This window comes from Microtus oregoni, unplaced genomic scaffold, assembly GCF_018167655.1.
Source record: "Microtus oregoni isolate MIOR12 unplaced genomic scaffold, Mior012 000111F_ref0000342, whole genome shotgun sequence".
NCBI classification, from domain to species: domain Eukaryota; kingdom Metazoa; phylum Chordata; class Mammalia; order Rodentia; family Cricetidae; genus Microtus; species Microtus oregoni.
Window position 1 is genome coordinate 483,172 of NW_024544729.1, and position 25,152 is coordinate 508,323.

A 25,152-nucleotide genomic window follows, 5' to 3' on the forward strand; every position below is an offset into this window, starting at 1 on the left:
CATGACTGACCAAAAATAAAATAATAATAATAAAAAAGATTCCTAATGATATTCTGCTATACTCACAGATTGTTGCCTAGCCAAATCGTCATCAGAGAGGCTTCATCTAGCAACTGATGGAAACAGATTAAGAGACCCACAACCAAACATTAGGTGGATCTCGGGAATCCTGAAGAAGATGTGGACAAAGGATTGTAGGGAGCCAGAGGGTTTGAGGACACCACAGAATCAACTAACCTCAGTTCATAGAGACTCACATAGACTGAACAATCGCTGTATTGGTCTAATCTAGGTCCTCTGCATATAAGTCTGTATATCTTGGTGCTTCTGTGGGACTTCTAATAGTGGGGGTGGGGGCTGTCTTTGGTTCTTTTGGAACCCTTTTCCTCTTATTGGGTTGCCTGGTCCAACCTTAATATGAGAGGAGTTGCCTAGTCTTATGGTAACTTGATATGCCTCTGAGGCCTGCCCTTTTCTGAAGGGCAGGGAGGGGGAGTGTCTCTGGAGGAGAGGGTATGTGGAGGCCAGGGACTGGGAGCAGAGGAGGGAGGGAAACCTTCAGTCATGATGTAATGTGTGAGAGAAGAAAGGAATGAAGGACAGAAAACCTATACAGCCATGAATAATTAGTAAGCAGATTTTAGAGAGTAAATTTTATGAAGTTAAGGTCATTTTAAAATCTCTTTAAGAATATTTCCTGAAGTATTCCCTTTACATTGCAGATTCATACTCCAAGATAGGACAAAAAGAGCCAGCTTCTTAATGGGCTTGAAGGAAAGGGTGTTTAAGATAAAAAGTGGAAGGATTTGTAGAAATTATCAAATATTAGTCATTTCTATCAAATATTATAAAACAAGGAATTAAAATAATTTTGTCTCCCATGTCTTATAAGACCTGTAAATATTTTATCCTCCCTACCCAGGAAAATCTTCGTTTACTCAGAGGGCTACTGTTCTATACTGGGAATTTGATGGCCTGGATCGGTTACAATTTTCTTCTTGGAGCACACTTCTTTCCCCACACTTTTTTATTTCTTTTGTCCTAGTTCTTTTTTTTTTTTTTTTTTTTTTTTTTTTTTTGGTTTTTCGAGACAGGGTTTCTCTGTAGCTTTGGTGCCTGTCTTGGAACTAGCTCTTGTAGACCAGGCTGGTCTCGAACTCCCAGAGATCCGCCTGCCTCTGCCTCCCGAGTGCTGGGATTAAAGGCGAGCGCCAACACCGCCCAGCTGTCCTAGTTCTTATTAAGTAATCCAGCTGAATAAGATTGAGAGGTTGGACCCCAGCCAATGTGAACAAGATAGAGTCACAAACATTTTTTAGTATAGAAACCAAATGCAAAAAGCAATTACCTTGATATTCAAAGTATTAATAAAGGAAAACTTTGTCAGAGGTGAGCTTTATATCAGCTTCATTATAATGTAAATTATTCTACTCTTGTTTCTTAAAATAAATGCATTTAATTATCATTTACCTGCAATTTTCTTAAATCATAACTAAAATTTTATAAATATTCCATTTATAATAAATTATGTACTTCTCAATTAATTCTACTTTTTGTATCTTTCAATGAGAAATGAAGAACTTTCTTTTGTATTCCACAATTTTGAAATAATCTAACTATTGCTTATTTGTAATGAATAATACATTTTCATGCAATTTGAGCAGAATGACTGAATTTTTAATTTACTGTTCTCTTAATCTTCAAGTATCACAATTTTAATATTTAGTCTCATAGCTCTTGTTCTATTTAAAGTACAGTAAATTCAAAAGCATTAAGTCTTTATGTATAAGCATACAGATATCATATTATGGTAGATTTTGTTGAAAGTAAAGTAGAAAGAATACTGCGGACATGTAACTCATAAGAGAAAAATTAATGTTGAATGATATACTTCATTTGTCTCCCTAGGTTATTGGCAGATGTTTAGTTTTGTTTTTAAAAAAATTATACTGATCCAGGCAGTGGTGGCACATACCTTTAGTCCAGCAGTGGGGAGGCAGAGATAGGCAGATCTCTTTGAGTTTGGGGCTAGCCTGATCTGCAGAGGAAGTTCCAGGACAACCAGAGTTGCACAAAGAAACCCTGTCTCAAAAACAAGTTTATACTTGAGTATAAGAAATATATATTGTAGAAATGACAGTAATGAAATATTGAGATCAAAAGACCATTTATCAGAGAACAACCATATAAATAGAAGAGTGAAAGACATTTTTATAGCTATTACAGGGAAATACTTTTCATTCAATATAAATAATAAATAATTACAAAATCAATGGAGACGCAGTATTTCTTGATAAACTATTTGATCATATAAAATCATTTTGTTATAATAGTAATATCAAAGAAATAAGGTATATTCAATTGTTATGTCATATATTTTCCTCACTTAGCTGAACATGCATGTGTTTAAAATTAAGATTATCTGGAGCTAGAGAGATGGTTCAGGAGTTAAGAGCCCTGGCTGCTCTTGCAGATGACTTGAGTTCAGTTCCCAGCATTGATATAGTGACTCACAACCAGCTACAGTGTATCTTATGCCCTTTTCTGGTCATTATAAGTACTGCAAGAACATGGGACACAGACATATTCTGACAAAACACTCATACACATAAAATAAATATTTTTTAATTTAGGTTATCATCAAGGTAGGATCTCATTCCTATCCTTAAATAGGCTTGTCAATTATCCATAACTGCAATGGAACTAAATAAGCAACAAAAGAGTGCGAAAATTAATTCAGAACAGACATACTAGCCTGATACTTGTTTTCTTTAATGTTTATGTGCATAAAAATATTAAGTAGGTACAATATGAAATTATATAATGATATGTTTGAATTTGTTCTAGGTTTGTGCCTTGCCTTTAATTTGTAAAATGTCTTCATTAAAAATATTTATTTTTTTCTTGACTAGAGTCAAGCATTTTAATAAAAGCATCATTACCTTGCATAGTCTCCAACTCCCACAGACACTGAAAATATATAATGAAAAAATAAATCCTATGCCTATGAAACAAGTAGCTTAATTGAAATACATTTATTTTGCTCTGCCTTCAGAAGGAAATGTTATTTCAGTTAACAGATGGATAAAATTCTGGAGGTCTTAATCTTAATACTAGCCAATAAACTTAACATAAGGCTCTTATTACTCTAACATAAAGCAACTTAATGCAAATGAGGATACACAGTAAATATTACTTAGCACATTATAAAGCATTAAATCCATCATCACAGTATGTGGGTCAAGACCTAGAATTTTCATCTACTCAAGTAACATAACATGAACGCACGTGTATTCCCTAAGAATCTAAAGTATATTTCACTTATTAAAACTGGTCATTTCTAAGTACTCTGTAACTAGATAAAATTAGTTAAGCTTTCTTTCTTTAAAAATGCATATTTTCTTATGCCTTAGTACTATGACTAAAAGACTAGATTAATATTTTGGCCATCAATAAAAAGGAGAATAAAATATATGAAATACATTTATGTCTCTAATTTTTATCTATCTTCATTCTTTTTTGCTGTCAACCTATTGAACCTTTATATATTCCATTTCAAAATGGAAGATATGTTTATAAATATTTCCAAATATATTTATTGATCAATGATCAAAATCAAGAAATATGATTTTAAAGTTAATTCTTACAAAAACATTTAGGTAATTAATGTTATAATACTGACATTTATTATTTGAAAATTACTTAATTTGATATCAATGTATAAATAAGTAAGAGAGGCAATTAATCATTTGAAACAAGTTTATCTTACTCCAACAAGTATAAAATGACAAAACCAAGCACAAAGTAAAGTATTTCTTTACCTAACCTGTACATCAAAAAGAAACAATTTTAAATGAATTTATTCATATATATCATGCATTGTGTATAAATAAATACACACTCACACACACATATACATACATACATACACCTATGAGTATACACATATATCATCTCCAGAAGCTTAACTTAGTAAGAGTTTTCCTTAGAGTTCAATACAGTTCTTCTTTCCTTGTATAAGAGACATTAGCCATATTTTCATAAAATTTGTGAAAAATGAAATTAGGCCTGCTTCATTTGTAACTTTATAGGAAAGAATGTTGTGATAATGAAAGAGCCAAGTAACATTTCTATCAATCACTCATTACAGTTAGAAGATATTCAAGATAGAAATATTTCTTGAGTTTGATGGACTTCATATCTTTCTGCATTTTTGGGCTATGGACTTGACAATTTTTATGATTCAATTATTGATATATAAGTATATTCCTATAGGGAATCCCATTAGATGTTAAATAGTGCTATGATTCTTCCTAGGCATAAAAATTATGTACCTAAGTTTTGGTTCTTTTTCTTAAGTAAGTCTTTATAAAATAAATTCTAATCACAGTTTCTCCTCCACCATCTCTTCCAGATCATCCCCACCTCCCCACTTATCCAACTTCATGCCTTTCTCTCTCTCTTTAGAAAACAAGCATGCAAATAAAGAACAAACTAAAATAAAAATAAAACAAAAAAGAATAAAAAGCATCAAAAACACACTTAAAAATAACACATGTATATATACACACATATACACACACACAAGCTACAGAAACAAAAAATCAGAAACCATGATGCTTAAGCAAAAGACTAGTAAGGTTTTTAAAAAGCCCTAATAAATCATTTAGAGACAAAACAAAACAAACAAACAAACAAAATACCATTACGTTTGTTTTGCATTGGCAGTCCACTGCTGGGCATGCCATTCATTGTGGTTTTTAGGCTCGGGGAAAATTTATTGCATAAAATTAATTTTTCTTTTGAGAATGGTTGACACTTGGAATAGCTTCTTGTTTTGAGGTAGAACCCTAACCAAGTGAGAACTTGTTTCTACTTCCATTCTCTGTGCTGGAATTACATCTGCCTTAGACCTGTGCAGGCTCTGTATATGCTGCCACATCCTCTTTGAGTTCATATGCATGCCAGTCCTGTTCTGGAAGGCACACTTTCTTTGGTGTTGTTTATTCCTATTGGTTTTTACAATCTTTTTACCTCCTCTTCCACACAGCTTCCAGAACCCAAAGGGGAGGTTTTTTTTTTTTTAATTGTGCAATGGGTTTCTTTTTTTTTTTATTTTATTGATTTTTATTGAGCTCTACAAAATGTAGAGAAAAATGGGAAGGAGTTTTATAAAGACATCCCATTTAGTGAGTCTTCCAAGGTCTCTCAATTTCTGTACATTGTACAGCTGTTGGTCTCTGTATTAGTTCCCATTTCCTGCAGGAGGAAGCTTTGCTAATGCTGGCTGACAAAGACACTGATCTATATATATATAGCAGAATGTCATTAGGAGTCATTTTATTGCTGTGCTCCCTTAGCAGAACAATAGCAATTGGTTTTTCCCTTAGGTCGATGTGCCTGCTAGTCTCAGGAGCTTTTCTTTTCTTTCCTTTTATTTTAATTTTTTAAAACATAATACTTTATTTGTTCTTGGGAAATTTCACATCATGTAACTCAGTCCCACTTCCCAGTCACTCCATATCTGCCCCTCAACCTGTAGCATTCTTCCCAAAAGAACACCCTCAAATTAATTAAAAACAAAACAAAAGAGAACAAAAAACAAACACATAAAAACCATCTTGCCCCTCTGTCTTTCTGATTTCTTCATTTATCCAAGTGGTATTGGGAGCTTTGGTGTGTCAAGTAGTATACCTCTTGTCCAATACACCCAATCCACAAAAAAAAAAAAAAAATCATTTCAGTGAGTCACTGGTCTGGTGCAAGGCCTCTGGTATACAGTCCATATTCAACCCTTACCAAAACTCCTCTCAGATAAGCACCTATTGTCACAATCATGGAGATCTTCTAGTTATCATTCTACAGGACCAGTCCCTTCATGCTCTTCAGCAGGTCATATATGAGTTAGATTTGGGGGTAGGACAATCCAAGGGCCAGGATGTGGGTCTGGGTGGTAGGTAGCTCAGCTGATCAGATCAGAACACTGGGACTGGCGAGCTCAGGCGAGGGCCAGAACTAGCTCTCCTAGGCTGTGGTAAGGGATGCGACCTTCTCTTTTAAGTGCAGAGGCCACCTATATCAGGACCAGTGAAGGGTGTAACTGGCTCAGTACAGTCCTTGGATTTCAACATGTATATTTTCTATGACCTCTTGTGGAAACACAGGCCATGGACATCATCAAAGGCACCCAGCTATAGCAGAATCATGGACCCAAATATAGCCCTCAGCAGCAGCTCAGGCCAGGATGTCAACATTGCCCAGGTGGCAGTACAGGCCTCCCAGATCACTGTGGCCCTGGTGGCAGCCAGGCCTGCAGACACCATCATGGTCTCAGGTGACTATCCAGACCCTGGGCATCTGCACAGCCAGTGGTGGCAACTGGAGCCATGGATATCTGTTGTGGGAGGTCCTTCTGCTCCTCCAGCCAATAGCCGCTGAGATACCAGCCCATTGGGGTGTGGTCTCTCTCCCTCTAAAAAAGCGGCTACTTCCCTTCTTGCTCTCTTTTGCTTCTTGCTCCGGTTCCGGCGACTAGACTTCTTCCTGATTGCACAGAGGGCTGTTGTCTGGGACGGTGATCTGTAAGTTTTTATCCCTTTAAATAAATACCACCCTATTAATCATAATTCCAAACTGGTGTGGGATTGTTTATGACTTACGCCTTCATCTGGTACCCAACGTTTGGTTTTAGGACCACCTCCTTCCCCCGCTAGGCTGCCTGCCCTGAGTTCGGCTTGGCGCGAGCCCTCCGTTCCTCAGCCTTGGCCTGTGCCTTGTGGCCTGTGCCTTGTGCGTGGAGTCAGCAGTTTAATATAAATTACCACGCAGTGGCTTTCCTTGCTGTAGTTCTTTATATTTTCCCTTTAGACACCTCAGATTGACTTCAAGTCCCCACGCACCCTATCGTCTTCCTCCCCACGTGGATTTAAACTCCACAGGCCCACGTAGTCTCTGCCCACGTGGTTTGCTCTTTTCTGAGTCATTTTTAAATCTCCCTTGCAAGCACAGCTCTTAAGTGGCGCAAACCAGAGCACGCGGTTGCCGGTTGCCAAAAGCTGCAAATCCTCAGGGCGACTCTGTCACGTGGAGGCGTAAGCGGCTTCCAGGTTGCTCTTCTCTACTCCTGGATTCTGGGTTTCTGGTTCCATCTATGAAATTGATTTAATTACACTTACTTTGTTGAGAAACTCGCATTTTCCAGTTTTTAACTTCTACTAAGGCAGACACTGAAACAGGACCCTGTTTTCATCAAAACTTGGCAACAGCGCCACCTGCTGGATAATAGGTAATATGGCAGTTTTCATTTCTAACGCAAATTTTACTGCTTTGTATTTACTAATACAATGGATTAGTAAATTTGTATTTACTAATACAATGGATTATGTCATACAAGGTTTATGTGATTATGGGGATATCTTAATTTGCTTGTTACTAGGTTTCAGTTTTCTTTTCCATATTCTATCATTAAGGAAGAATATGGCACTCTTAAGAATGATAGAATCTTTACAAACTAATAATGAACGGAAGAATATGGCACTTCTAAGAACAATAGAATCTTTACAAACTAATAATGAACAGAAGAATATGGCACTCCTAAGAATGATAGAACTTTACGAACTAATAATGAACAACTAATTGACAGGATTAAAATTATTGAAAATCAGAGGTTATCTGAACAAGTGGATACTATGACAGACAAAATTGACTCCATATCCAAGGGTACTAGAAAGTTACCTGAAAGGGTTCAGGCTGTTGAATTTGACGTTCAGACTTTATCACAAAGTTTTGATAAGGTAACAGACAGAATGTACCTCCAAGATGGGAATCTACATGATATACAAGAAAAGTTTAAGGAGGACATGTTATCTTTGAAGGAAAAAAATTAAAGCTTTGGAGTCACAGGTGCAGAATGGGGACCAAAAAATTGATACATCTGTGAAATCACTGGAAACATATACAGGTCAGGAAATTCAGGATTTAAGAGAGACAATGATAAAAAGATTTGAAAAGAATGGAGAAATTATTAGAGCTGGTGAACAGAGTAAGGAGGCACAAGGACAGGATACAATGCCTCCACCAGCTATTAGAACTGGCTTACCCAGTGTTTTAGCGACATACCCTATACTTAATTCTGACAAAATGTCAACTTCTAAAGGCTCAAAGGGAGTCAAAGAAGCTAGATGGATGCCAATAGCAATGAATGATCTAAAAGAAATTAAGCAAGCTATTGTTAATTTTGGCTTGCACTCTGCATATGTAAAGGAAATGATAAGGACTTGGACTTCTAATGCTAGAGCTACCCTCCATGATTTCCATCAGTTAGTGTCTGCAGTTTTAGATAATGGACCTTCCTTGATGTTTGGAATTTATTTCAGAGAAGAATCAAAACATATGGAACAGCAAGGAAGAGCAAAAGGAGTCGAGGTTTCCCAAGATCAAATTCTTGGTGCAGGAGAATATGCTGATCCACAGGTCCAAGCTCTTTATGACGATGAAGTACTGTGTCTATGTCACCAAGCAGCTTTAAATGCTTGGAATAGGATACAAGATCCAGAAAAAAGGGTTGAATCATATACCAGAATTAGGCAGGGACAGAGAGAACCCTTTATTGACTTTTTGCAAAGATTAATTAAGGCTCTGGACATAGGGATAACAGACCCAGAAGCTAGACGAATACTTCTTGAATCTCTAGCTTTTGAGAATGCAAACATATAATGCAAAAAGATAGTTGAGCCTTTAAAGTCTATATCAGCACCTATGGATGAATGGATTCAGCATACGATGAATGTTGAGACGTTTATCTATAATCATGAATCTTGAGTAGGAGAAGCGATTTCCAAAGCAATGAGGAGACATCAAACTGCCAGGTGTTTTAATTGTGGTAAATTAGAACATTTGCAAAGGGATTGCAGGCAAAGAATTTCTAGGAATAATATAACTTCTGGGAATGACAAAAATAGGAGACCTCGGCCTTCAGGTATATGTAGGAGATGCCATAAAGGCCGGCATTGGTCCAACGAATGCAGGTCAACAACAGACAGACGGGGCAACCCGATATCATCAGGAAACTCCTTGGGGGACCTCTTGCAGGCCCCCAAGCCAACAGTGGCCCAGTCATTCCCAGTCACAGTGGAGAATGTGCCTCACCAAGAAAATTGAAAGCTCCAATTTCTGCTGTAAAAAGTAATACTGGTCTAAATGATGAATTACCCATGGAGGATGAGTCAAAAAACCCAGTAGGACAGAGTAAATGTATATTTTGGCAGACTTCTATTAACGATCAAAGACCAAAGCTAAGAGTCTGTGTAAATGGCACTTTTTTTGAAGGCTTATTAGGCACAGGTTTGGATGTAAGTATCATTACTCCAGAATCTTGTCATCCGAATTGGCCTCTTCAAGAGGTAGATGTTCAGTTCCTGGGAATTGGAACCCTATCTCGTGTAAAACAAAGCACAAGATGGGTTGAATGCATAGGGCCTGAAGGGCAAATAGGAAGACTAAGGCCATATATAGCCAATATTGCCATCAATTTATGGGGCCGTGACCTGCTACAGCAATGGAATACCCAGATTAACATTCCTGTAGTTCCAGGAACTCATTATTCAGGGAAGGATATGATGAGGTATTATGGAAAAAGGTCACCAGCCATTCAGGCTGTACAAGAACATATAGCAAATACCAAACCTTTAGAGGTACATCAGCCCCACCTTTAAAATGGCTAACTGAGAAGCCAATATGGATCAAACAGTGGCCTCTAGCTGAAGATAAATTACAGGCATTGGAACAGCTGGTACAAGAGCAACTAGATGCTCACCATATTGAAGAATCAACCAGCCCTTGGAATTCTCCTGTGTTTGTTGTAAAAAAGAAATCTGGGAAATGGAGAATGGTGACAGATTTAAGAGCTGTCAACAAGGTAATTCAACCTATGGGCCCACTACGATCTGGAATTCCTTTGCCTTCTCTGTTACCAAAAGGATGGCGTCTTATAGTTATTGATTTGAAAGATTGTTTTTTCACTATACCATTACAAGGAAAGGATAGAGAAAAATTTGCCTTCACAGTGCCTACTTATAATAATTCTCAGCCTAATAGGAGATATCAATGGACTGTCCTCCCACAGGGTATGCTCAATAGTCCTACATTGTGCCAATATTTTGTAAGTAAACCATTGAAAATAATTCGTAAACAATTCCCCAAGTCCATAATTTATCATTACATGGATGACATCTTGTTATCTGATTCAAATAAAGATACTTTAGAATGGATATTTGAAGAAGTTAAGAAAGTCTTGCCTAGGTGGGGATTTCAAATTGCCCCTGAAAAATTCAAAGAGGAAATTCTATTAATGACCTGGGTTACAGAATAGGGTTAGAGAAAATTAAAACGCAAAAGGCACAAATTAGGAGAGGCCGGTTAAAGACTCTTAATGACTTCCAAAGATTGTTAGGAGAGATTTCCAGTCTACGACCAGCTGTTGGGATTACACCTGATTTAATAGTTCATTTAAACAAAACCTTAGATGGTGATAAAGATGTGAATAGTCCAAGAAAACTTACAGCTAAAGCAGAAAAGGAACTGACAATGATTGAGGAAAACTTACAGGAGGCACATGTGGATAGGGTGAACCCAAATCTTAGCTGCATCCTAGTCATTTTGCCTTCCAGAATGTCTCCTACAGGGATTCTAATGCAGAGGGAAGATATTATTTTAGAGTGGATATTTATACCTAATAAACCAAGTAAAAAATTAAAAACTTATGTGGAAAAAGTCTCTGAATTAATTATAAAAGGTAAGCTGAGACTTCGTCAACTAGCAGGTATAGACCCAGCAGAAATTATAGTGCCTTTTACTACTGAAGAAATAAAAAGGTTATGGAAAGACAATGAACCATGGCAAAGAGCTTGTGCTAATTTTTTGGGAGAAATTAATAGGAACTATCCCAAAACTGGTAGACTTAACCTCATGAAGAGAACTTCTTGGATTCTCCCTAGAATTGTACGTGATGCTCCAATAACTAGAGCCCGTATGTTCTATACTGATGCAAATAAATCAGGGAAAGCAGGTTACAAGTCAGATGAATTGAGTAAGGTGGAACAAAGCCCTTATAATTCTGTCCAGAAGGCAGAATTATATGCCATTCTTATGGTGCTAAGGGATTTTAAAGAACCTCTTAATATAGTTACAGATTCACAATATGCAGAAAGAGCTATCTTGCATATTGAAACCGCTGAATTTATACCAGATGACACAGAGTTGACTTCATTGTTTATCCAGGTACAAGACATAATCAGGAATAGGCTTTGTCCGATGTACATAACACACATCCGGTCACATACAGGTCTGCCTGGTACTCTAGCATAAGGTAATGCTGAGATTGATCAATTATTAATTGGAAGTGTGTTGCAGGCCTCAGAATTTCATAAAAAGCATCATGTCAATAGTAAAGGCCTAAAGAAAGAATTTTCCATTACTTGGCAACAAGCTAAGGACATTATAAAGAGATGTCCTACTTGTTCTTTCTATAATCAAACACCGTTGCCTGCAGGGAGTAACCCAAAGGGTACTAAGAGAAATGAAATCTGGCAGATGGATGTGTTGCACTTATATGGAATTTGGTAAATTAAAATATGTACACCACACCATAGACATGTATTTAGGTTTTCAATGGGCTACTGCCCTGAGCTCAAAAAAGGCTGATTCAGTAATCACACATTTATTGGAATTCATGGCCATCATGGGTATACCTGCACAAATAAAGACAGATAATGGTCCAGCATATGTATCTAAGAAAATGAAATGCTTTTTTTGATTATTATATTATAAATCACATTACAGGTATACCAAATAATCCTACAGGTCAGGCAGTTATAGAAAGATCAAATCGTACTGTAAAGGATATGCTGAACAAACAGAAAGTGACAGAAAATTCCCCCAGAAATAGATTACATAATGCTTTATTAACCTTGAATTTTCTTAACGCTAATGAGAAAGGAACTACAGCAGCAGAAAGACATTGGATAATGGAAAAGTCTGCTGAACTAAATCAACCGATTTACTTCAAAGATGTGCTGACCTCTCAATGGAAGCCAGGAGATGTGCTATGTTGGGGAAGGGGTTTTGCTCTTGTTTCCACAGGAGAATAAAAATTGTGGATACCATCAAAATTAATAAAGTTTCGATTTGAAGAGGAGAAACCACTTGGAAAGGAGAAATGACAACTCATCTACAATGATGATATTCATAGAGGTGGTAAGAAAAACATATAGAATAGGGGCAGGGTTGTGTTCTTATCTCCACAGGAAAACACTCATCTTTGAAAAATTCAAGGGACCCTGGATGTTTGGATACTGACAGATGGAAAAATACCTGCCCAATAGGAAATATCAAGAAAACTGAATCGGTTGTGTAAGTAAAATATATTAAACCATATTTCTAAATTTATAGAGCTGGTTTTGAAGTTGGACTCTGGCTCATTCCCTCTCCAATTCCAAGCCTGTTAGTAAGAGAAAAACCCAGAGTTTCTGGAGTTTCTGTCTCATGTCAAGAGCCATGATATGGGACAGAAAGAAATATGAGTTTAGAAAATATCTTTGCTTTTCTTCATATCTATCATACTTTTCATTGAATATATTTATCATGCCTTTCATTGAATGTATATATATGTATGTATGTGTATATATATATATATATATACATATGATTAATGTTTAAGTTTTTCACAATGAACAATGAGTTTTTCCTGAAGTGACATTTGAAGTTTCCAGGAAGAAGATGGGGCCCCATAACAACAACTCCATCTGGTTGATATAATGTCATGATCCTGATAGCGCTACTACAAGACCTGTTTTGGGTTCCAGCTGCACAGATGATCCCAACTTGGTTAGCTGAAATGGTGAACATCTTATACAACATTCTGGCCAGACCTCCACAAAATACTCAGAGACTATTTGCAATTTTAAAAGACATTGATCTTGAAATTTAACCATCATTTTACTTTCACAGGATCCCCCAGAAAAAAGGTCGCCCCCATGCCAGCTGGAAGTAATTCTAGAGGATGACGTCCCCTCTCCCAGTAAAGTTTGCCCTTGGGCTTAGGGACATCATTTAGGGGTTGGGAGGTTGGGGGAGGAATTTTATAAGCTCAGGGATCATTTTGAAAAAAAAAAGAGGGATGATGTGATAATAGATTTGTAATTGTAAGTTACTGTTTTTAGACAAATATATTGGTATCGATTCTTGTATGTTGATACAAAGTTAAATTATATTGACTATTGTATGCATGCATGTTTCTCCATCTGTTTAAAACATTTTTTATGTATTGACATATATTGTTTTGATATATATTGTATATATTTACCATATTGCAGTGTACATTTCTACCTCTGATTAAGATACTTATATATTGTTTCTGTATTGATATATATTTACCATACTGCAACGTATATTTGTACATTGTTTATATTTGGAGGTCATTGTCCTCATTTGTTTCACAGTCGTTTATTTTTTAGTCTTTAAGTTAGATAGATATTGAGAATTATATAGACTAATAGTCATCTAAGTTTGTCATTTATAATTAGACTAATCAGGTCCTTTAGATACATAGAGATTATACTCAGTATAATCTTCAACCTCTTCAAAGAGCTGTAGAAAATGGCCTTTAATCTAACTCAGAGTTTTGTGGTAGTAAGACACAATTGCTCCTGACAATTCCTGAGAGAATGTTGAGCACCAAAGACACTCTACCTGGAGCCTTTCTTTTTGGCAGAACTGAACTTTGGGCAAAGAAATGCCCATACCTCAACCACTGACAGAGATACAGAGCATGCATCAATGGATAAAACAGGACTCTCATATCCTGCCAAGACAGGGTAAGATAGTTTTGAAAAGTTGCTTGCCTTTGAAAATGGTATGTTAGTTATGTTAGGCCTTTGCCAAAGTTGGTGGCTTCAACGCTGCAAACGTGACTTTGGGTGATTGCCCAGGTAGCCAGTTGTCTCTGTGATTTGTTGCATGTTTTGGGAGTTGTTTTACTGAACTTCCTAATTACCCAGGTAACATTATTTCCCTTCTCAGATCTTCGATGGGGTTGAAGACTATATAAATGTAGTTACTTTTTTCTCATGACTTGGCCAAGTTATTTATTATACAAGACCTAAGCTAGTTAGAATAGAATATTTGTACTTATTGTATATAATTTCATAGTGGGTTTAGAACTCTCTTACTTAAGCAAAAGGGGGAGGTGTTGCGGGAGGTCCTTCCGCTCCTCCAGCCAATAGCTGCTGAGATACCAGCCCATTGGAGCATGGTCTCTCTCCCTTTAAAAAAGTAGCTACTTCCCTTCTCGCTCTCTTTTGCTTACTTCTCCGGTTCTGGTGACTAGACTTCTTCCTGATTGCGCAGAGTGCTGTTGTCTGGGACGGTGATCTGTAAGTTTTTACCCCTTTAAATAAATAGCACCCTATTAATCATAATTCCAAACTGGTGTGGGATTGTTTATGACTTACGCCTTCAGATATCAATCCAGAACCTGACTTCTGTTAGGCCACAGACCCATACAAGGTCAATGGTAGAAGTCTGAATCCAGTCACCAATATGGACCCATGTGGAAACACAGGCCATCATAACTGACATCACCCTGATGTCAGCACAGCCCTTAGACACCAACATGGCCACAGGTCATCAACCCTGAATATGCCTGAGGTAGGACCACAGACCCTGACATGGTTTTTGGTAGCAACCCAGGCTTGAATATAACCATGGCACAAGTGGCAGTGCAGGCCACTTATTGGTATGACCCCCATGGCAAAGTAGCCCTCAGAACCAACGTAGATCCATGTGGATGCCCAGACCCCTGACATCAGCATGCCCTTTGATGGTTTCAGGATCTAAAGACATCAACATAGATCCTAGCTGCAGTAGGACCATGAACCCAGACATAGCCCGTAGCAGAAGTCCTGACCTGGATAACACCACGACCCAAGGTAACACCGCAGGCCACTGAGATACTGTGTAGCTCTAGTGGTGGCATGGCCCTTGGATATCAACATGGCCACAGGTTGCTGCCTAGACTCCTAAGAATTTGTGTGGCTTTTGGTCGCACCACGGGCCACAGACATCAACACAAATCCCAGTTGTGCTAGAACCACAGATCCAGACATGGTCCTCACCAGCAGCCCCTACTCAGATGTCACCTTGGCCCCAGGTAGTAGACAGGCTACCACTGATCAGCATGGCTACAGTGACAGCACAGTCCTTAGACACAAATATGGCCCTAGGTGGTTGTCCAAAGCTCTGGTATCAGCATGGCCTTCAGTGGTGTCAGGAACCACAGACAACAACACAGACCCTGGCTACAATAGGACCACAGAACCAGACATGGCCCCACCCTGCATTCTGAGCTCAGATTTTGCTATGGTCCTGGGTGGCAGCCCAAACCATCCAGATTAGCATGGCCCTGAAGGCAACGTGGTCTTCAGACACCGTGGACTCAGGTGTCTGACCAGACCTCTGTCAATTACATGGTCTTCAGTGGTTACTGAAGCTATAAACATCAACACAGATCCTGGCTGCTGAAATGCTACATATCCAGACACGGCCCTAGGCAACAACTCAGGCCCATATGTAATCATGTCCCCTGGTAGCAGTACAGGTCACTCAGATCAAAATGCCCCCCAGGGGCAGCATGAACTTTGGACACCAAAATTATGGTGGCCTAGACAATGGGCATCCCTGTGGCCTTGGTGGCTACATGGGTTATGGATATCAACAAAGACCCCAGCTGCAGTAGAACCACAGACTCAGACATGGTGAAGGCTCTAGCTAGGCACCAGCATAACTTTTCCATGTTCAATGATAAATGTAAATGTTGTCTTAAGCAATAAGGTCTTACAGTTAGTTTTTGGTAAGCAACCGATAATCTTGGCAATTGCTTGAGTTCTTTAGAGGTTTCCATAGCACCCTAAGAAATCAAACTCCTCATGTGTCTGAGATTGTGTTCTAATTCGACAACATAACATCAGAGGCTGAGTAATTTATAAATATAAAAGTTTTATGCTGATTTCTCCCATTCTCTCTCTCTCTCTCTCTCTCTCTCTCTCTCTCTCTCTCTCTCTCTCTCTCTCTCTCTCTCTCTCTCTTTCTCTGTCATCCTACCTATCTATGTTGTAAGAGAGAGAAGTGGGCCTGCTTTTTGTTCTGGTTGCCCAGCTAGCTTACATATGAAATAATTACATAGAAACTGTATTCATTTAAACACTGGCTGGCCCATTATTTCTAGCCTCTTATTGGCTAACTCTCACATCTTGATTTAACACATTTCTAATTATCTGTGTTCGCCACAAGGTCGTGCCTTACCGGGAAAGATTCAGCATGTCTGACCTGGCACCTTCATGGTGGGTAGCTCTTTGACTCTGCTCTTCCTCCCAGCATCCAGTTCTGTCTTCCCCACCTTTGTTGTAATAGGAGTGGGCTACATTCCTGGCACCCGGCTGCCCGCACGGCTAGCTTTATACCCAAAATAATTACAAGGAAACTGTAATCTTTTAAACACTGCCTGGCCCATTAGTTCCAGCCTCTTATTGGCTAGCTCTTACATATTGATCTAACCCATTTCTAATATTCTGTGTAGCACCACGAGCTGGCTTACCAGGAAAGATCTTAACCTGCGTCTGTCTGGAGTAGGAGAATCATGGCAACTGCTTGCCTCGGCTTCTTTCTCCCAGCATTCTGTTCTATCTACTCCACCCACCTAAGGGCTGGCCTATCAAATCGGCCAAGGCAGTTTCTTTATTAACCAATGAAAGTAACTCCTCTGTCATTTCCCCTTTTTCTGTTTAAACAAAAAAGGAAGGCTTTAACTTTAACATAGCAAAATTACATATAAAACAGTTTACAATATTTATATCTATTTTATCTTTTATCATAACTAAGGAAAACTATAACTATCTATTTATTCTTCAGCTCCATCAAAGACTCCAGAAGGATAAAAAACTACCTAAGTAAACAAGAGGTAAGCAACTTCCAAAACTCTAGAAATGACAGAGAAATCTCGCTGCCTAGACAGTCATCCAAAATTCTTTTGTATCGTTGGGGCATCCATTTTTGGCCTTCAGGCCCATAGTATCCAGCAGACATTTCTATGAAGTAGGAAATTTCAAAGACAGTTCAGTCACTATCTGCTTGTCTTGAAGAATGTCTTGCAGACTCTTTCATGAATCAGGAACCCCAAAGAATCATCTCACCTTTAGGCAAGTTCAGCAGTCCTCTCTCTGTGGGTTCTCTGTGTCCATTTTATGCATCAGTCCAGGCAAAAGCAGTTTCTTGCCCAAATGGCTAACCAACTCCATAAGGAGCCTCTTCGATGCCCATCTTCTTCTTGAAGTAGATTGGTGCTGCCAGGAGCAGACGTGTCTCATTGTCATGAAAAGCCCTAAGTTATTAAAACATTTTAAATGCCATATTCTGCAGTCTTTGAAAGATATGAAGAATGCCTATCTGACATATATCTATGCTCATCTACAAAGCCTAACTAACATGACTACAAACGACAATTATCAATGATTATCCATTAACAACCTATATTTCCTAATTATATATTACATTTAAAAAATGAACTACACAATCACAATACCTTAATCAAGATCAGAAATGCATATACATATAACAAAATTGACCTTTTAATCCATACCAATGCAAATTATTCATATCTATACCATATCCCCCTTTAAATGTAAAAGAACATTTATAAACAATATTTGGGAATATTGGCATAGTTATTTCTCTCCAAACTGCTTCCTTCTGTATAGGGGAGCTGTTAATCATATCCTTCATGGGGTAACCTGTGTGCCAGGTTCATCTCAGTTAGCAATTGAGTGAAGTAATTTTTTTGAAGGTGTTTACAGCAACATTTCAGGAGGACGTGGTCTATCATACCATATTGGGATAGAAGCAATCCATAGGGTCTCATCCTCTGTGAAAACAAAAGAAGACCCTCTCCAAAGCATCACATCCTTAGACCCAAATTTTGAAGGCATACCCTCATGATATCCGTTCTGGTTCCATTTGGCAATAATATAATGAAATGTCTCTCTGTACTTAGCTCCTTCACAGTCAAAACTTTTAAAGAAAACACAGTGTATGCAATCCAGACTCTCTGTGAATTTTCCATTTTTATGTGGCTTATTTTTCTTTATTTCTTTTAATCTATAACTATCTGTACTCTCTGTACTCTGTTTCATGAAAGACTTTACCCCCCCCCTTTTTTTCAAGGGCATTAACTTTATTCTCTCTCTATATATATTTTTCTCTCTCTCAAGCCTACGTACACTCATCCAACATTGTGATCCATTTAGTGATCTGAATCTGTCTTATTGTGAATCTGTAATTTTTTTTTTTTTTTTTTTTTACTATCCAGGAGCAATTCCTAAAATGCTAAGTACTTTTTTTTTATTGCGAAAAGAAGAAAAAAAAACATAAACAAAAAACAAGTTTCCACCTCCTCCCAGCCTCCCATTTCCCTTCCCCTTCTCCCACCCTTCTCCCCCTCCTCCCACCCTTCTCCCCCTCCTCCCACCCTTCTCCCCCTCCCCCCTCTCCTCTCCCCTTCCCTCTCCAGTCCACAGAGCAGTCCGGGTTCCCTGCCCTGTGTTAAGTCCTAGGTCCTCTCCTTCCATATCTAGGAAGGTGAACATCCAAACTGGCTAGGCTCCCACAAAGCCAGCACATTAAGTAGGATCAAAACCCCCTGCCATTGTCCTTGGTGTCTCATCAACCCTCATTGTTCGCCATGTTCAGAGAGTCCGGTTTTATCCCATGCTTTTTCGGTCACAGTCCAGCTGGCCTTGGTGAGCTCCCCGTAGATCAGCTCCTCTGTCTCAGTGGGTGGATGCACGCCTCGTGGTCCCGAATTCTTTGCTCATGTTCTCCCTCCTTCTGCTCCTCCTTGGGACCTTGGGAGCTCAGTCCAGTGCTCCTGTGTGGGTCACTGTCTCAATCTCTATCCATCACCAGATGAAGATTCTATGATGATATGCAAGATATTCGTCAGTATTGCTCTAGGATAGGGTCATTTCAGGTTCCCAATCCTCAGCTGCCCAAGGAACTAATTGGGAACCTCATCTTGGGCACTAGGGAGCCCCTCTAGGGTCAAGTCGCTTGCCCACCCTAAAGTGGCTCCCTTAACTAAGAATTGTGGTTCCGTGCTCCCCTATCCACCTTTCCTTTATCCCAATTCTCCCGTTTCCCAGGTCCCCCCTCCTTCCCTTCTACCTTTTCTTAAAAACTTAAGTTGCACCATGTAGGGGTAATTTGGTACTGCCTGTTTACTGCCAGTCTAAACCTTAACTGGGCTGTTGTTATGGTAATTACGATCCTTCCTGCCTGAGGTCAGCTCAGCACAGTTCAGCGTGGAGCAGCTGCTCCTGCATCAGATCAATTTGGTGCCCCTGAGCTGCGCACAGTTCCAGGCACATAGCAAGTTCACACTGGAGCCATAGTCAGCAGTTTAATTCTGAGACTGAACATGCAGCACAGAAACTCTCATCCAAGTTACAGCCAAATTTGACACGCAGAGCACTGTGCAGTCTGAAAAAAAACCTCTCTGTATGGCAGCGGGAATCCGCCATGCTCTCCTGCCATCCTAAGCCTGATCCCACAGTCTGCCCAGGCTGGGAGCGCAGGCATGGTCTCAGAGTACTCTTTGTGATCCCAAGCTGGAACACAAACATCCAGGCCCACAAATGTACCATAGCCGGATTTCGTATCGGCGATAGGGCCCAGGAAGCCGCGTTTGAAAACCAAACGGGGCTTTTATTTTATTTTATTTAGGCTGCCGAGTCAGGAAATTCTCTCTGTAGCATGCCACCAACAAACAGCAAAACTCTGTGTTAAACTCTCTCTCCCTTATTTTTAAGCCTTCTCAGGTTTTTAAGTGGATTTAGTTACCATGTTGGGTGCCACTCTGTAGTGATAGGAGTGGAGGGTTACGTTTCTGGCACCCGGCTGCCCGCACGGCTAGCTTTATACCCAAAATAATTACAAGGAAACTGTATTCTTTTAAACACTGCCTGGCCCATTAGTTCCAGCCTCTTATTGGCTAGCTCTTACATATTGATCTAACCCATTTCTATTATTCTGTGTAGCACCATAAGCTGGCTTACCAGGAAAGATCTTAACCTGTGTCTGTCTGGAGTGGGAGAATCATGGCAACTGTCTGCCTCGGCTGCTTTCTCCCAGCATTCTGTTCTGTCTACTCCACCCACCTACGGACTGGCCTATCAAATGGGCCAAGGCAGTTTCTGTATTAACCAATGAAAGTATCTCCTCCGTCACACCTTCCTAAGTTTCTGCCCTATCAAAAGACCAAGGCAGTCTCTTTATTCAACCAATAAAAGCAACATATTCTATACTATTTCCCCTTTTCTGTTTAAACAAAAAGGAAGACTTTAACATTGTAAAACTACATATAACAGGTATCAAGCAAGAATTACAATTACAATATTTAGATCTATTTTATCTTTTATCATAACAAAGGAAAACTATAACTATCCATTCTTCAACTCCATCAAAGATTTCAGAAGGATATAATATTACCTAAGTAAACAGGAAGTGCATTATAAGCAACTTCCAAAACTCTAGAAATGACAAAGACATCTAGCTTCCTGGACAGTCACCCAAAGTTTTTCTGTAATGTTGGGTTACATCTTCAGCCTACAGGTCCATAGTATCCAGCAGACATTTCCATGACGCAGGAAATTTCAAAGACAGTTCAGTCACTTTCTTCTGTATCCTGCAGAATGTCTCACATACTCTTTCGTAAATCAGGAACCCCAAAGTATCATATTACCTCTAGGCAAGTTCAACAGTCCTCTTTCTATGGGTTCTTCCTGTCCAGTTTACGCAACAGTCCAAGCAAGAACAGTTTCTTGCCCAAATGGCTAGCAAACTTTATAAGGAGCCTCTTTGATGCCCATCTTCCTCCTGAAGTATATTGGTGCTACCAGGAGCAGACATGTCTCATTGTCATGAAAAGCCCTACATTATTAAAACATTAAATGCCATATTCTGTGGTCTTTGAAAGATATGAAGAATGCCTAACTGAAATATATCTATAGACATCTAGAAAATCTAACTAACATGACTCCAAGCTTGACTATTATCAATGATTATCCATTAACAACCTATATTTCCTAATTATACATTACAATTTTAAATGTACTACACAATCACAATACCTTAAACAAGATTAGAAATATGCATATAACAAAATTGACCTTAAAATAGTAAACCAAGATTCATATCAATGCAAATTATTCATATATATATCATCTCCCCCTTTAAATGTTTAAACAATATTTGGGAATATGGGTGCAGTGTTTTCTCTACAAACTGCTTCCTGCTGTATGGGGGCACTGTTAATCTGTTTTTTTTTTGTGGTGTATCCTGTGTTATAGGTTTATCTCAGTCAGCAGTTGAGCAAAGTAAGTTTTTGAGGGTGTTTACAGCAACCTTTCAGGAGGATGTGGTCTATCATGCCATATCGGTCTAGAAGCAACCCACAGGGTCTCATCTTCTGTGAAAACAAACGAAGAACCTCTTTTCCAAAGCATCATATTCTTAGACCCAAATTTTGAAGTCAAGATACCTTTATAATATATGTCCTGGTTTATCTTAGCAGCCCATACAATGAGATGTACCTCTGTAATTAGCTCTTTTACAGTCAAAAATTTCAATGAAAATACAATAATACACATAATCCAGGCTCTCTATGAATTTTCCATTTTTACATGGCTTATTTTTATTTATTTCTTTTAATCAATAACTATCCGTACTCTGTCTCTTTAAAGACTTTACCCTTTTTTTAAAGCATTAACTTTACTTTATGACTTTTAATACTCTTTTTTTCTCTCCCAATCCTACGTATGTCTATCTAACCCTATGACCCATTTAGACGTCTTTTATGCCTGAATCTATCCTATTACATTGTCATTAATTCTCTACTATCTTGAAGAGCTTTTAAAATGCTAAGCTCTTAAGAATCTAAGCAGTGACAATCAAATACAGGTACTGCCTGCTTGCCCCACCCAGTCCAACATGGTGAAACCCCTTGTGCCTCTAAGCCATGTGCACTGCACTGCTAGCATGGCAGGGCTGCTCTGGATGTTGGCTCCACCTCTCTCCAATTTCAAAATGGTGGATGGACCATTTCTGCTAGCTCTGGGGCCACCAGGTAGGAGCCAAACTCGGCACTTTAACTCTGAGACTAAGCCTGTGGCATATAAACTTTTTTTATTTGAATAACAGCCAAATCTGCCACGCAGAGCACTGTGCAGCCTGGAAACATCTCCTTGTATGGCGGCAGAAATCCACCATGCTCTCCTGTTTGTGCACGCCTGGTAAACCTGATCCTGCTGCCTGCCCAGACAAGGAGCGGTGAGTCACAGGCATGGTCTCAGCCACTTTCCTTCCAATCCTAAGCAGACACACAAACACCGAGGCCCACAAATGCTCCATAGCCAGAGTTTGCAACGGTGGCAGGGCTCAGAAAGCCATGTTTTAAAACTGTGTGGCTTTTTTTGTACAGCTGCTGAGTCAGGAAGTTTTCTCTTAAATGAACTGCCTGGGCCATTATTTCTAGCCTCTTATTGGCTAACTCTCACATCTTGATTTAACCCATTTCTAATAACCTGTGTTCACCACAAGGTCATGGCTTACCAGGAAAGATTCAGCATGTCTGACCTGGCAGCCTCATGGTGGGTGGCTCTCTGAATCTGCTCTTCCTCCCAGTTCTGTCTTCCCCACCTTCCTAAGTTTCTGCCCTATCAAAAGGCCAAGACAGTCTCTTTATTCAACCAATGAAAGCAACACATCCTATACCATACTACCCATCTATCTATCATTCACTGCTCACAATTACCTTCTAAAATAGTTTATAATATTAAGGGACACTAAAAGGTATTTGTATGATTGAATCGGCTTTTGGAACTCACAATGGAACCTCAAATTTACTTCACAGATGAACAAGCTATGAAATACCTCACTCTTGTTTTATTTCAGTTTATCACATGAGCATTTACTTCTTTTCATATATACTTTTTTTCATGTACTACCATGGGTAGCAACTATAGTTGTTATACCCTATATTGTTTTTTATCTTTAAAATACATATTTGTGTGTTTTCAGATTCTCAAATACTATAGTTCTCATGTCTCTTCAATTCCACATGCCAATTTTAATGATTCATCATGGAATTTTATATACAGCTAACTAAATGTTTTGCAATGACTCACAATTTCAATAGTGCTTTTAATGGTTTTTAAACTTCAAAATTAATTTATTACTACTCAGGTATGACTTAATCCTACATGTTTGCTCATAGAATATTTGTCTGTGTTCTCACTACTTTTAAAAACACATTATAAATCGATGTCGGAGTGAGCCTTTAGGCTCAGCTTTCTACCCACATTCCTCAGCACCACAATCTTATACCTTTTGCAGGCAGGTAAGCCCCAGCTGTGGATTCAGAGACCATGGGTGTTCTCCTGTGCTGGGCCCTGGCACTACTCAAAGGGAAAGCCAAAATTCCTTCCATACTGACTATACCATTGGAAAAATAAAGATCACAACTGATAAGTATTATGGTGCAAGACAGTAAGATTTATAATGAACTTTAAGATTGAAGGTGGGACAGACGCCAATTTCAATCATTAAAACTTTTGACACCTTAAAGTGAGCTGATGTTGCTGCTGAAGTAAATCAGGATTATGGTCTTTATCCAAAAATTCTAGTACAGTAATGAAGGCATCACCTGAGGTAGCTGAAGGCAATTTAAAATGATCACTTTACTCTTGTGGTGTGGCACTGTAGATCAAGAACCCAGACAAATATAAATGTAAATTAAGACATTAGCAATAGAAAAATTGAGATCTTAACAGGTCAACTTGGCAACAAGAATCCAGTGCATCCCAATGATCATGCTAATATGAACTAGAACTCCAGTGACACTCTTCCTACAGCCATGCATATTGTTGCTGTGGTGGAAGTTCACAAAGTCCTGTTGCCAGGACTACCAAAGCTGTATGATCCAGAGTTTGTATAAATCATCAAACCTGGGTGAACTCTCATACACAGGATGCTGTTACACTTAGTCTTTGATCAACATTCAGTGTTTTTGTGTAACAATTCCCATATGCAGTGGCAAGAATAAAAACTACCATAGCAATGATATATGAACTTGCAGCTGGAGGCACTGCTGTTGGGACTAGTTAAAACACTAGGATTTACTTCACTGAAAAGGTTGCTAAAGTGGCTACATTAATAGGCTTGTCTTTTTGTCACTGCATTAAGTAAATGTGAGGTTCTGGCTTCTTGTGGCGTTCTGAAAGACTTTAGTAGGGCTAGGAACACTTTTCTGCCTGCAGTCTGATCAAGATAGCAAATGATAATTGTTTTCTGCTTTCTGGTCCTTGGTCATGACTGAGAGAGCTATCTTGGCTGAAAATGAACCAGGGAGGAGCACCATGCCAGTATGGTAAGCTCTACTAAATGATGGCTATGGTTGCACTTTATGTCATTGCTGTTAGTGTTGAAAAAACAATGGACATTTTTATCTGAATGTTTTTAAACCCATAATGGTTAAGAATATGTTATACTAAGAAAAGCTACAAGGAGATGCTTCCTTCACTTTCCTTCACAGAAAACTGTATGGTGGAGAATCCAGTTCAACACAGAACGGATCTACAAGCTAAAAACCAGTCTTTAATGTTGGTGACAACTCTTAGTTCTTGGATAGGGAAATGACTGTGAACTTGGCTGCCTCGTGCCAGAGTAGTTTGAAGACCGGGTAAAACCCAAGGACATACTGAGTCCAAAATTATTTAAGTAAATTTACATAAAAATAAAATTGCATGAAACTTTTAAAAACACAGCATTAAAAAGTAATTACGAAACAAAATCCAGGAAAGTAATGAAAACTGAGTCTGCATAGTAATTATTAGCTATTCCTTAAGAATTCTAATACAACTAGGTAGAAATCAGGTGTATTTAAACCCCCAAATGCTTTCATATGAACACTGAGTTTTCATTAGTCACTTAATTTCTCCAGAACTTGCTTTGTTCTTTACTAGCAAAATTTTCAGTTGTATCATCTGACAC

The 25,152-nt window shown here is 38.7% G+C and overlaps 1 pseudogene; it reads left to right on the top strand.

Annotated features, from left to right (window-relative positions):
* The first annotated feature begins 22,369 nt into the window (after positions 1-22,369).
* Positions 22,370-24,883, top strand: LOC121443665 (annotated as a pseudogene).
* Positions 24,884-25,152: the final 269 nt, after the last annotated feature.